Below are 12,607 nucleotides of genomic sequence, written 5' to 3' on the forward strand. Positions count from 1 at the left end.
AATTTCTTGTTAAACTTCCTGGGCATGCTCTTTTTATGGACGGCTAGCTAGGCCTGCGCCAACCTTGCAGTAACGCTGAAGGATCACGGGAGGAGAGAGAGATTTGGGCTAAGCGCTTATTTAAAGGCGGCACTGGCTCGCCTTGTCAGGGCTGCTTTAGGGCATGTGGTATTTAGCAGCCTCCTGGCAACCCTATACCAGCATATGGAGTTTGACAGCGACCTATAGCTATAAAGCCCTAAACAAAGGATTATATTCGACGATATGCGCAATATTCAAGCATCGAAAATCGACACGTAGTAACCAAATACAACTTATAATGACTCAATCCAAAATTATTGTTTTCATTTTCATGGCAGTGATGCTGGCTGTACAGAGATGCCATCCTTGACAGGAGGCTGGTATTTAGGCCTAGAACGTGTAGGGCATACTACCTTGTCCTACCACACCGGCAGTCAGCCCCCGCTACTGGTTCGGGTCGCGAATCACAATTAGTTGCTATCGCGACTAAGCATTATCCACCACCCGGTTTCTTGCAGCTCAGCTTCCCACATAGCGTTCCTCCACCACCACGGGGCCCGGGAAATTCACAATTATACTTAGATTAAATAACATATATAATAACAAAAAGCGCCAGCAGGAAGACCGAGATCGCGAAGCGATGGAGCAGCTGTACCGCGCTAAAGACACACGGAAATTCTACGAGAAGTTGAACCGCTCGCGCAGGGGCCACGTACCACAGGCCGACATGTGCAGAGATACAAACGGGAATCTTCTCACGGACCAGTGTGAGGTGATCCAGAGGTGGCGGCAGCACTACGAAGAACACCTGAATGGCGATGCAGCAGACGACGAGGATGGCACGGTAACGCACCTGGGAGCACGCGCGGAAGACATTACACTACCGGCTCCGGATCTCCAAGAAATCCAGCAGGAGATTAGCCGGCTCAAAAATAATAAAGCCGCTGGGGTTGACCAAATACCAAGCGAGCTACTAAAACACGGTGGCGAGCCACTGGCTAAAGCGCTGTACTGGGTGATTACCAAGATTTGGGAGGAGGAGATTTTACCGGAGGAGTGGATGGAAGGTGTCGTGTGTCCTATCTACAAAAAGGGCGACAAGCTGGATTGCTGTAATTACCGAGCAATCACCCTGCTGAACGCCGCCTACAAGGTACTCTTCCAAATACTATGCCGTCGACTATCACCAATTGCAAGAGAGTTCGTGGGGCAGTACCAGGCGGGTTTCATGAGCGAACGATCTACCACGGACCAGGTGTTCGCTCTTCGTCAAGTACTGCAGAAATGCCGCGAGTACAATGTGCCCACACATCATTTGTTCATCGACTTCAAAGCCGCATACGACACTATCGATCGAGATCAGCTATGGCAGATTATGCACGAGTACGGATTCCCGGACAAACTGACGCGATTAGTGAAGGCGACGATGGATCGGGTGATGTGCGTAGTACGTGTATCAGGGACGCTCTCGAGTCCCTTCGAATCACGCAGAGGGTTACGGCAAGGTGATGGTCTCTCGTGTCTGTTATTCAACATCGCGCTGGAAGGTGTAATAAGAAGAGCAGGGATCGACACGAGTGGTACGATTTTTACAAAGTCCGTTCAGCTACTTGGCTTCGCCGATGACGTTGATATTATTGCACGAAACTTTGAGAAGATGGAGGAAGCCTACATCAGACTAAAAAGAGAAGCCAAGCGCGTCGGACTTGCCATCAACACGTCGAAAACAAAGTACATGATAGGAAGAGGTTCACGAGAAGAGAATGAGAACCGCCCGCTTCGAGTTTGCATCGGTGGCGACGAAATCGAGGTGGTTGAAGAGTTCGTGTACTTGGGCTCACTGGTGACTGCCGACAATGATACCAGCAGAGAGATTCGTAGACGCATCGTGGCAGGAAATCGTGCTTACTTTGGCCTCCGCAAGACACTTCGGTCGAACAGAATTCGCCGTCGTACGAAGTTGACCATCTACAAGACGCTGATTAGACCGGTAGTTTTCTACGGGCACGAGACCTGGACCATGCTCATGGAGGACCAACGCGCACTTGGTGTCTTCGAACGGAAAGTGCTGCGTACCATCTACGGTGGAGTGCAGATGGAAGACGGCACATGGAGACGGCGAATGAACCATGAGCTGCATCAGCTGTTGGGGGAGCCGCCCATCTGTCATACCGCGAAAATCGGACGACTACGGTGGGCCGGGCACGTAGCCAGAATGTCGGACAATAGCCCGGTGAAAACGGTTCTCAATTGCAATCCGACCGGTACAAGAAGACGTGGCGCGCAGCGAGCACGATGGATCGACGATTTGCGGACCCTTCGCAGACTGCGTGGCTGGCGACGCGCGGCCATGGACCGAGTGGAATGGAGGAATCTTCTGTATACGGCACAGGCCACTTCGGCCTTAATCTGTTAATAAAAAAAAATAACTAAATTGACAAATCAAAAATAATTGTTTAAAACAACACAATTTCGAAGCCGCTTTTATATTAGCTTCAAAAATTTTGGAAAATATTCATAGCGAACAAACTGCCCTTTTCAATAAAAATGGCTAATTTTGCATTAAAATTTTTGTTTTCATGGTTTTTTTTCAGGAAACTAATAGCTTCAAAAAGCAACAATTTTTCAGCAATTGATGACGCAAAACTACTTCGTTGAAATAGCCAATTTTAGTTGAAATAGTTAAGACAAAAATTCGTTTTTGTGTTTGCGGAGTTTTCCGTGTACTTGGTAATTAATTATTTTGTTAAAGATATAGCACACAACTAGAGGTAGGGAGAACACAATCAAAATAAAGATCAAAATAAATTTAGTGCTTCCAGAAATTGTAGATGGCATATTTTTTAATCGGTTGATGCATTCAAATTTGTTAGCAATCCAATTTGATTCAAAGTTCTTTGCTATATAAGATAATATTTTGTATTTTCATGCATTTAATACAAATGACGACATAACACCTAATTCTGCTTAAATCCGTTGGTGCATAAAACGCACATTATGGAATTGAATTCAAGGCTACATTCTTGTGATATTGAAAACAATTAAGGTATAGCCGGAAACAAATGCATCAATTCGAATATTAAATTGTGTAAATCACCACTTTGAAATCAAGAATGATTGATCTATCAAATAGCGATTAGACAAGTCAAGGTGTCTTCACTTTGCTCCATCGATTTGTTTTAACACTTTTTATTATTACTTGGTGTAGGTATGTTCCTGATGGTGAAAATAGATATAACATAAAGTAGCTCAAAGTACGCGGGAACTTTTTACACCTTTTGGTGATTTTATATCCTCTAAGTATTCCGATTGTTAACCAATTTAAAAAATTACATGAAATAAATACACAAATCATAATCTCGAACGATAGTCGATAGCAATAAAACTATCGAGCAAATACGTTCGATTCGAGTCGCTTTCGAGTTCGATTGTTTTGGTTCCATAATGCCCAACACTTCTCGATAATCTAGTACTTCTTCGATCGAACTCGAACGAAAACTTACTTTCGAGCTCGGTTCGAAATACATAATGCGAAACAAGGTCGATTCGATAGAATTTTGATCGAATCGAGATGCGTGATGCTACCCCAGGTGTTGTCTGCAAACATTTTAAATTGCTTTGTGCCAAATTATTTTAATGTCACTCGTAGAGTGTACAAACAATTTTACACATCACAGTATGTCATTTTTAACAGTTATCGTATAACTCAAAGAAAGGCTGCATTGAAATGTCACACTCTCTAGTTTCTAGTAATGTTGCACCGAGCGATGATGATTTAGAAGCTCACTTCGACGAGACACATTCGCCTGTAACATTTATTTATTACTTGTTGTTTTCTACATTTTCGGCAGTCCACAGGTTGTTTTGTTTTTGTTTTGTGCTTCTATGGCAGAAACTCACGATACACGTACCTAGCAAAAAAGAGTAAGAAAGCACCGCACGATGCTGTTCAAAACGTGAGTACTGCAGCCTCCTTCGAAACCACAAAAGGTACACTAACCTATCTACCCTACGCTTTCCATTTCGTCCGTCATTGGTGAATGGATATATTAGATATATGATGCTCGGAATGCTTTGAGACCACCCTGTCGCCGCACCGCAGGGCGAAACTAACATGGTCTGACAGGTGTGAAGTATGTACCGGCGAAAGGTGGAATAGTTATCCGCATCAGGTTGAAATTGAAAACCCCGTTCGCGTTTAGTCTGTCAAGTTTATTGGCACCGTGAAATGGTAGTTATTTTGACGGCTGGCGAAGTTTACACTATTTGGACAGTACTTGAGTGGCCACAGGTTGTTTCCCCGAGGGGAAAGGGAAGGACTGTTAGTAAGACTCTCATTGTAGGTATTAGTGGTGTTGTATAGAAAATGTTTCCCAGGAACATAACGAAACACAATTTTTAAAATAGGAATGGAGGGAAACACGCAAAGTATTGATCAACTTTCGAAACAAACCTACCAAATCTTTTTTTATTTCTTACATCAACTGTACAGGTCTTGCAATAACAATCGACTGCGAAGTTTGCCTAAGTAGAAGATCAAAATTGTACAAGGATTTTTTTGGCTTAAAATCTTTATAGTTTAGAATTTGTTTTCGATTTTATGATAGAGCTTTTAACCTTTTTCTCGTGTAAGGAAAAAGTATGTCCAGGGTTGGCGATCGATCCTAGGTGGGCTGTGTACAAAACGAACGTCTTACCAACTACACTATGCCTGCTCCGCACAGCAAGCATTTTGGTAGTGTAACTGACGTGAAGTGACCTAATCCAACCGCAATGAAAATAAAGTTTACTCAATGAAAACTCAATTAAATCGTGAAACGGTACTTCGTTGGTTAAACTAAAATGTGCACACAATTTTCGGCTTAGCTTCATTTTATGGACAATCCGGCGGGTCGAGTTTTCAGATTAAACTATCGCAAAAATTTCGCATTCAACGCCTTCGAACTAAACCTACTAGTTGCTGCTTGCATGTAGGGGAGTTCGGACATGATTTACGCTTTCGAAACATCGAAATTTAAAGGTGTGTTACCGTATTGTAAATTGGAAATAATCGGATCTCCTGAAGATAATAGTTTGATAAATTAGCTTTTTTCGATATCCGATGCCTTGTAATTTTTCCCTCCCTGAACATTTATTTGAATGTACCAAGAAAGCGTTATTTCTCGATGTATATCTTCAAGCAATAAATTCTATGTGTGCACCATACGTCAATATTGCTTAGTAAGAGAAAGCGAGAGTCGTCTTCGTAAAGCCCTCCAGCTTATTTAGCCATTATTTATGCATGACCAAAGAAGCACCTCTTCTGCAGGTGTGTGACTTTGGATTGGATTCATCTGAGACCTCTGGGCTCGTGGGGGAACAGATGGCAACTTTCAGCATAGAAAATCGCACGCTATGGGGAGCTCGTAACATCATCAAGAGCGCTGTTACAGCACAAAGAAAATTTCATTACGCATGAATGAAAACAAACATCATTTGTGTCTGATTCCACGAAAGTGAGCATTTCCCTGATGGCTGAGCTTTGTGCGCAACTAATCGTGAACTACGCGCGATTCCGTCGGTACTTAGATTTGCAGGAGGAAGTGTTCAACTGAAGAGCTCTTCAAGCGATGAGTGTTTATTAGCTTACCATATGTACTGCGGTACTTTCATGGATTATTCCATGGCAAGACGTTGGTAATAAGTTCGGTTTAATAATTGAGAATTTAAAGGTAAACCGTAGAGATTGTATAGCTCCATAAAATTGTTTTTATATGCGCTTTCGTCTTTTCTTTTTTTTAACATTTGTCTTTTCATATTTTTACAGATCTTGAGCGTTACGAAATTGACACTCTCCTTCCTCAAATAATTACAAATTTATTTCCGGCTCACGAAAGAATTTTTTCAACATGTATTGCTGATACTTTGTTTGCCAAGTAAAAGTTGTCGTAAATTGCTTAAAAATTATTTTTAAAATGTACAATAAACAATCATACCTTTTAAGTATTGACGGAATAATTTATTAAAGAGTCAGACAGGTGTGAAGCACGGAAGAGAAATCGTACGAGTATGTATTGCCGTGGTTACAAATTTATCTTTGCTAGATGCACGCACATGATTTGCGCTTGTGACAGGACGACTAAATTTTCTAATAAAAATAAGTTTTCGGTAGTTTAGTCGCGATCTTTTGAATATTATTTGGTACCGTTCCGCGAGATGAAGCATTCTTTGGGTTTGCGTCTGCCGTTTCGTTTTCCTCAAATTTTAATAAAACTAACCCGCCCTGGGGTTGGGTTTCTGGTCGGGCAATCTTGAACGTGATAAGTGGTCCGCGTAAGAGGTGGCGCTTAAATCGCTTGTTCAGTGATCCGGGAAAACGCTATTGAGGACGGTTACGTACTTACGTCTTGCGCGCTACACTCTCTGCTGAGCATTGCTTTAGCAGGTATCTCTTCCCGCATTCGCGCTATATGGTCATCCAACTGTAGTCTGTCGTGTTTTTTAACCTTTCGATATCAACATTCATCCTTTTCTACAGTGCCTCAGTGAATTGAACGTAGAATTCCTCTTAAATATCCCAAGCACTCGAGTCTCGTTCCATAAATGTTCATGACTCATGGTCGTTCCGAGCAACAGGGAGTATCAGCTATTTGTCTAGAGTAAGTTTTGTGTGCATCTTTAGGTTACGGGACACTAGCTGACTACGTAATCCATAGAAATTTTTATTCGCCGCCACATGCCTTTTTAATTAGCGGCTAGTATCGTCCTCACATGTCGCTATTGTTCCAAGATATATGAATTCGTCGACAACCTCATACTGTACCCGATCGATTTCCACCTAGGAATCCGTAAACTGTTTGGACTCTCTCGCTCTCTACCTACCTTGATTTATCATAGTTTACAGTCAGTGCAACTATTCTTTTTGAAAAGATACAAATACCTCTTCTACTCCTCTGCGATCAACGGTGGATGATGAAGCCAAGACTTATGTGAAATAAATAATAAAGGTTCCATTCCCTTTCACATCAGATCTTCATATCTCACCTTCGAGCGCTGTGTTGAACAATAAATTAAAGAGTACATCGTCCTGCTTCAATCAATCTAACACCACAAAAGAGTCCGATGTCTCTTCGGCTTTTTTGATTCTTGATTTTGACGCATTCAGCGTCACGCGAATCAACTTCGTCCGTTTTGTCGGAGAGCCATGTTCAAGCATTTTCTGACACAGTTCGTTTCACTTCACTGAATCGTACACCGCCTTGAAATCCACAAACAGATGGTAAACCTTCCAGCTGCACTTCCCGAATTTATCCAAGCTTTGTTGTAGGGTAAAGAATAAGCTATTGGCAGTGCAAATAGTTCACTTGAATACAGAATGAATTGAACATATGTATCGCAGCATTTCATATCTGTCACCATGTAGCTCTTGATCAATGTATCCATTGATCAAGAGCTCGACCTATTGGGAACTCGTGGCGGATGCGCTGGGAGGCAAAGCGAACGTGAGAGCTTTAGTTGAGGAAGCAGTAGTCGAGTGCAGAAATCGGCACATCACAACGAAAGACGAATTGTGAGTAGCGTGCTAATGGAGCAATGTAAACTGATCAAAGAGTTGACGTCAATCAAGTTGAGGAAGGCGTATATTGGCACACACACATCAGCGATACGTTTATCGCCAATCGCAGCCAACCAGCTTATGTCGACCGTTGACCTAACCGGAGTTGGATGATCGCTGTGCTCGTTACGATTGATCCCTAGAGCTACTACACAAACGGAGAGGTGTTTCAGGTGTCTGGGTTTCGGCCATCAGGCAAGATACTGTAAAGGCCGGGACAGATCTGATCTGCGCAGAAAATATGGAGAGAAGGTGCTAGCGACTGCATAAGGTAACTGAAGTGCATGCTTTACACAAAGAAGGGCGGAAAGGATCACGTGACGGAAGGTTTCTTTTGCCCAGAGTACAAAAAGGCGAAGCAGGATAGAGATGATGGACATAACCCAACTGAATCTCGTTCATTGCGACATTGTGGCAGTCAATAACAGAAAAAGCAAGACTTTGCGATTATTGCAGAGCCGTATCGTGTTCCTCCCCTATAACGGTAACTGGGTGGTGGGTAGCGCAGGGATGGCGGCAATCCAAGTGATGGACGGTTCCCTGTCCATAGCATACAAAGACTTGGTGATCGCCAAGATCACAGTCGGACGCTGGACGCACTAACCGACTCGTTAGTCGAGCAAAAGCCGGTTGTTATAGGAGGAGAATTTAACGATTGGGCCGTGGAAGAGAGGAGGCGGGTAGCAGGCGTACTAACACACACTTGTTGGAAGCACCGTCGAAGCTAGATGTAAGGCTGTGTAACGAAGGTTCTTCTAGTATATTCCGTACAGACGGCCGGGAATCCATCATCGACGTAGCATTCTGCAGTCCCTCACGGATGGATAACATGAATTGGCAAGTTAGTGAGCAGTACATACAAAGTGATCACCAGGCGGTCTACTACACCATTGATCGGTGGAATTGCATTGTAATGAGGGGAGTGAGGATTGACCAGTGGAAGTGGAAAATAAACGACTTCGACCAAAAGCACTTGCATCTTCGTGCTGACTCTGATTCCGAATGCCGATGAGCTGTCGGAAACATCGTGTGGCGTGACAAAGCCGAGAAAAATGGAGCCGATGAGCTGCCGGCGTTCGGCGTATTGGTGCACCGATAGGCTCAGCATCCTCCGTGCTACTTGCCTAAGATTCAGAGGACGCGTTCAGAGAGTAAAATCTGAGGCAGATAAAGAAGAATGTAATGTGACATTCCGAGCTGTAAGGGCCGTTCTTTAACGCGAGATAGTGCTTAGTAAGTCTATCTGTCAGAAGGTGCTGTGCAGAGAAGCAGACGCTGACCCCGGGGGCAACGTACCGTGTCGATATGGCCAAGGTCAAGCGCCCACCGACGTCAGCTGAAATGTGCGACGACAAATTGAAAATTATCGTGGAGGGCCTTTTCCCACGGGCTGAAAGCGAAGAAATCTTCCGGTCCCAATAGTATCCCCAACGTGGCACTGAAGACCGCGATCCTGGATTTTCCGGACATGTTCAGGATAGTTCTGCAGAAATGCCTGTACGAAGGCTACTTCCCAGAAGGATGGAAAATCTAGAAACGGGTGTTGCTGCCAAAACCAGGGAAGCCAGCCACCAGGAGATCCAGCATCGTATTGGCCTATATGCCTGTTGGATACACTTGGTAAACTTTTGGAAAGGATTCTCAACAAGCTAACGAACTACGCTGAAAGTGAGAACGGACTATCGCAAAGGCAGTTCGAATTACGGAAAGGGATCTCGACGGTAGCACCATCCGCACAGTCATCGCGAGCGCAAAAAAAAACATTGAAGCAAAGGAGAAGGAGTAAACGCTACAGCGCCGTGATTACGATCAGCGTTCAACAGCGCCAGCTGGGTGGCTATCGCCGTAGCGCTACTGGTCTACGAGACAACCATGGGGCAAATGTAGATAAGTGTTGCGGTGAGAGTATCTCAGGGCTCCATATTCGGCTTAACGCTCTGGAATATAATGTACAACGCAGTGTTAACACTGGAACTGCCCAGGGGACTCGAGATCATCGGCTTTACAGATGGCGTTGTCCTGACGATAACCGGAGAGACCCTTGAGGAGATGTTGACGACAGAGATAATAGACATCGAGGAAACCTGGATGACTGAAGGCAAGTTGCAACTGGCTCACCACAAAACGGGGGTAGCATTGATCAGCAACCGTAAAAAATACAGCGCGTCGTGATCAGTGTTGGGGACATTCAATCCCATCGATACGTGCGCTAAAGTACCTGGGTGTGATGGTCGACGGTCGGTTAAATTACGACTATGTATGTGAGAAGGCTGCGAGGATAACTAACACATTGGCAAGGATCATACCGAACCAGTGCTGAGCTCCCTCACGGTACTGATGGCAAACCAGCTAGACAAAAGAAAATGAAACGGTTAGCAGTTAAAGCAGTAAGCGATGCTTTTTGAGTTACGGTTCTCATTCCAATGAATTGACAACAGTCAGACGGTTCGCTTCTGAATCTCTCACTCATTGGAATCATTATTGAGAGGAAGGGAAATTGACCGTCGTTTAATTAACAATATAAATACGGTTATGACGGTCATCTTATTACAAACAACGAGCTGGAATTAACAAACAGGCGGTTTCATATAAATAGCTATGCATAAAAGAAACTGAAAGGTGGAGAAAAAATCAACAAAGCACCGCATGCTGCCTGAATACAATACACTGATAATATTTAGTTTACCATACCAATCCAAAATAAATGGTACTCAATCTGTCTCTCATTTCAATGCGTTCTCTCTCGCACGGCTTCTGTGAGAGATAGTTAACTGAAGCACTATCCGAGGAAAATGGAAATGAAATAACCGTCATTTTTGTGGTGATACGGTCACTTCATATTTACCGTCACAAAACAAAGACCTTCGTGAGATTGCACAGCACTGTACCGAACATTGGAGGAGCAAGATGCAGACGGCCCCTGGCGGGTGTCTCATCCTCAATACTGAGGTATGGCGTACCGAGCTCGGCTGCTGCGCTGAACTCTAAGCTAAACTGGACAAAGTTGTCAAGTACGTTTCGCCTAATGGCTGTTCGTGTCGCAAGTTCGTACGATATTGTCGGTGGCGGTATGCGTAATTGCCTGGATGATACCCATCTGCTCCACACTGGCTGTGGACGTGGAAAGCTATCAGCGAAGAAATGCACGAAATGCAAGTAGACTGGTCCGAGCGGACTCGTAGGCTAAGTGTTAGCAAGAATGAAACAACGTGCAGAAAGGGAGGTGGGCCCACCGACTCAACCTAAATTTGTCGGTATGGCTGCATGGAAGCATGAAAAGGTAACTCCATTTGACGCATTTTTTGTTCGGGACGGATGCTTTTGAAATTACCTGAATCGGTTTTTACATGCTTCGTAACCCCTTTGCCCGGAGTGTGTGAACGTGCAAGAGACACCGGAATATGTGGTCTTCGAATGCCCCTGGATTCGAAGAAGTTCGAAGGGGTATGCCCGGCGTGATAGTCGACAATATCATCGATGAGATGTGCCGCGACGAGAATATTTGGAATGCAGTCAACAGAGTAGTGACGAGTATACTCTTTGCCGACATCTGGCACCGCCGATTAGAAGCCGCCGTGAAACAACGAATCGCATTCGGGAAAATTTTTTCCTTCGGAGTAGATTAGATCCATCGCCGTGGATTAGTTGCGTAGTACGCGACGCAACACCGACGCAATCTCGTGAGTAGGCTAGTTTCGTCGCCGAGGACTAAACCGAATAGACCGCGTCAAATAGCCAACAGCGGGTAGTTGGGGTGCCAATGAATCTAAAGCTACGTTCCACCCGGAATTCTGGACAGAACTCGATACCTACTGGCTGGCCCGTTTAGAAGGCTAGGTCCACCGTCGGGGAATAGATCGAGTAGATCGAGACAAAGCGAGGAGCTAAATGGCTCAGTACCGAAAGAAATTCCGCCGCTGGGGAACTCTTAGTCGAAGTAGGGTACTTTCACCGCCGGATAATATCCGAGTAGATCTTGACAAAAACCTGCGAGGAACTCTCAGTCGGAGTAGGAGGAGTTCACCGTCGGGGACTATCCGAGTAGATCGTGATAAGGCTGGGAGCTGAATGACTCTCGGAAACAGAAGCTAAACGGTTCATTGAGACGAGAGCTAAATGGCGACGTAATGGATGGAGACAAAAAGTAAGAGAATAGCTAAATTAAACAGTAAAACAGGATAACAAAACAACAAAAGAGCAAAAAACAAAATCAATTTCATTGATCAAGTGAGGCTCCAAGATAGCTGCGGAAAATTCATGAGCAAAAGGGACAGGTACGCCGCACGTATTTCGGAATCAGCCTCTTCTTTGGATTCCCTGGCAAGGAACTACACATGTACAAAATAACTCGATCGACATTAATTGTGTTAAGTTTAACAAAGCTATTGGTATTTTTGATTTTAACATGCCTAAAAATAGTTTTAAATTAGGTATAATAAATATGTAGTGATAAAGTTTTTTAAACGTCAGTCAGCTGAAAGTATAGATGAATTTCGAGTCAACTCCAACAAATGTTGGCAACACTCTCTCAGATTTTAATGAAACTTTCTGCACATGCAGACTTTGTCACAAAAAGCCACTTTGTATACTTTGCTTTTTTTTTAAATGATCTTGACTGTCTTTTGAAAAGGGTCAAACTTTTTTACCATTTTTTTCAGATGGCTATAGTCTAAAAATGACAAACTCTACAAAAAAATGTTGTAGGAGTGATTTTCACAAAATTAGTCAAATTTTTTAATAAAAATATTGCAAAATTTTTCATCGACTTCTACACTGATAAAAATCAATTTTAAAAATTTAAAAACGATTTACAAAAAACCCTTTGATTTGGATGAAATTTTGTTCCAAGATAGGGAATTGTGTTTCCTACCTACCGTCAAAAATTCAAGTTGGGCACTTTCAAGAAAAAAAAGTTATTTGAAAAAAACTTTTACTTATCCAAACTGATTTTTTTAGCATGCTTTTGTCGAAAACTAAACCAATGAAAGTCAT

General features: G+C 43.5%; 1 protein-coding gene across 2 annotated transcripts in view; it reads left to right on the forward strand.

Annotated features, from left to right (window-relative positions):
- Nucleotides 1–12,607, forward strand: part of LOC131692498 (dnaJ homolog subfamily B member 6) — a 407,140-nt gene that overhangs the window by 15,496 nt on the left and 379,037 nt on the right. The gene's annotated exons all lie outside the window — the stretch shown is intronic.

The sequence above is a fragment of the Topomyia yanbarensis genome, chromosome 3 (assembly GCF_030247195.1).
Source record: "Topomyia yanbarensis strain Yona2022 chromosome 3, ASM3024719v1, whole genome shotgun sequence".
NCBI lineage: Eukaryota > Metazoa > Arthropoda > Insecta > Diptera > Culicidae > Topomyia > Topomyia yanbarensis.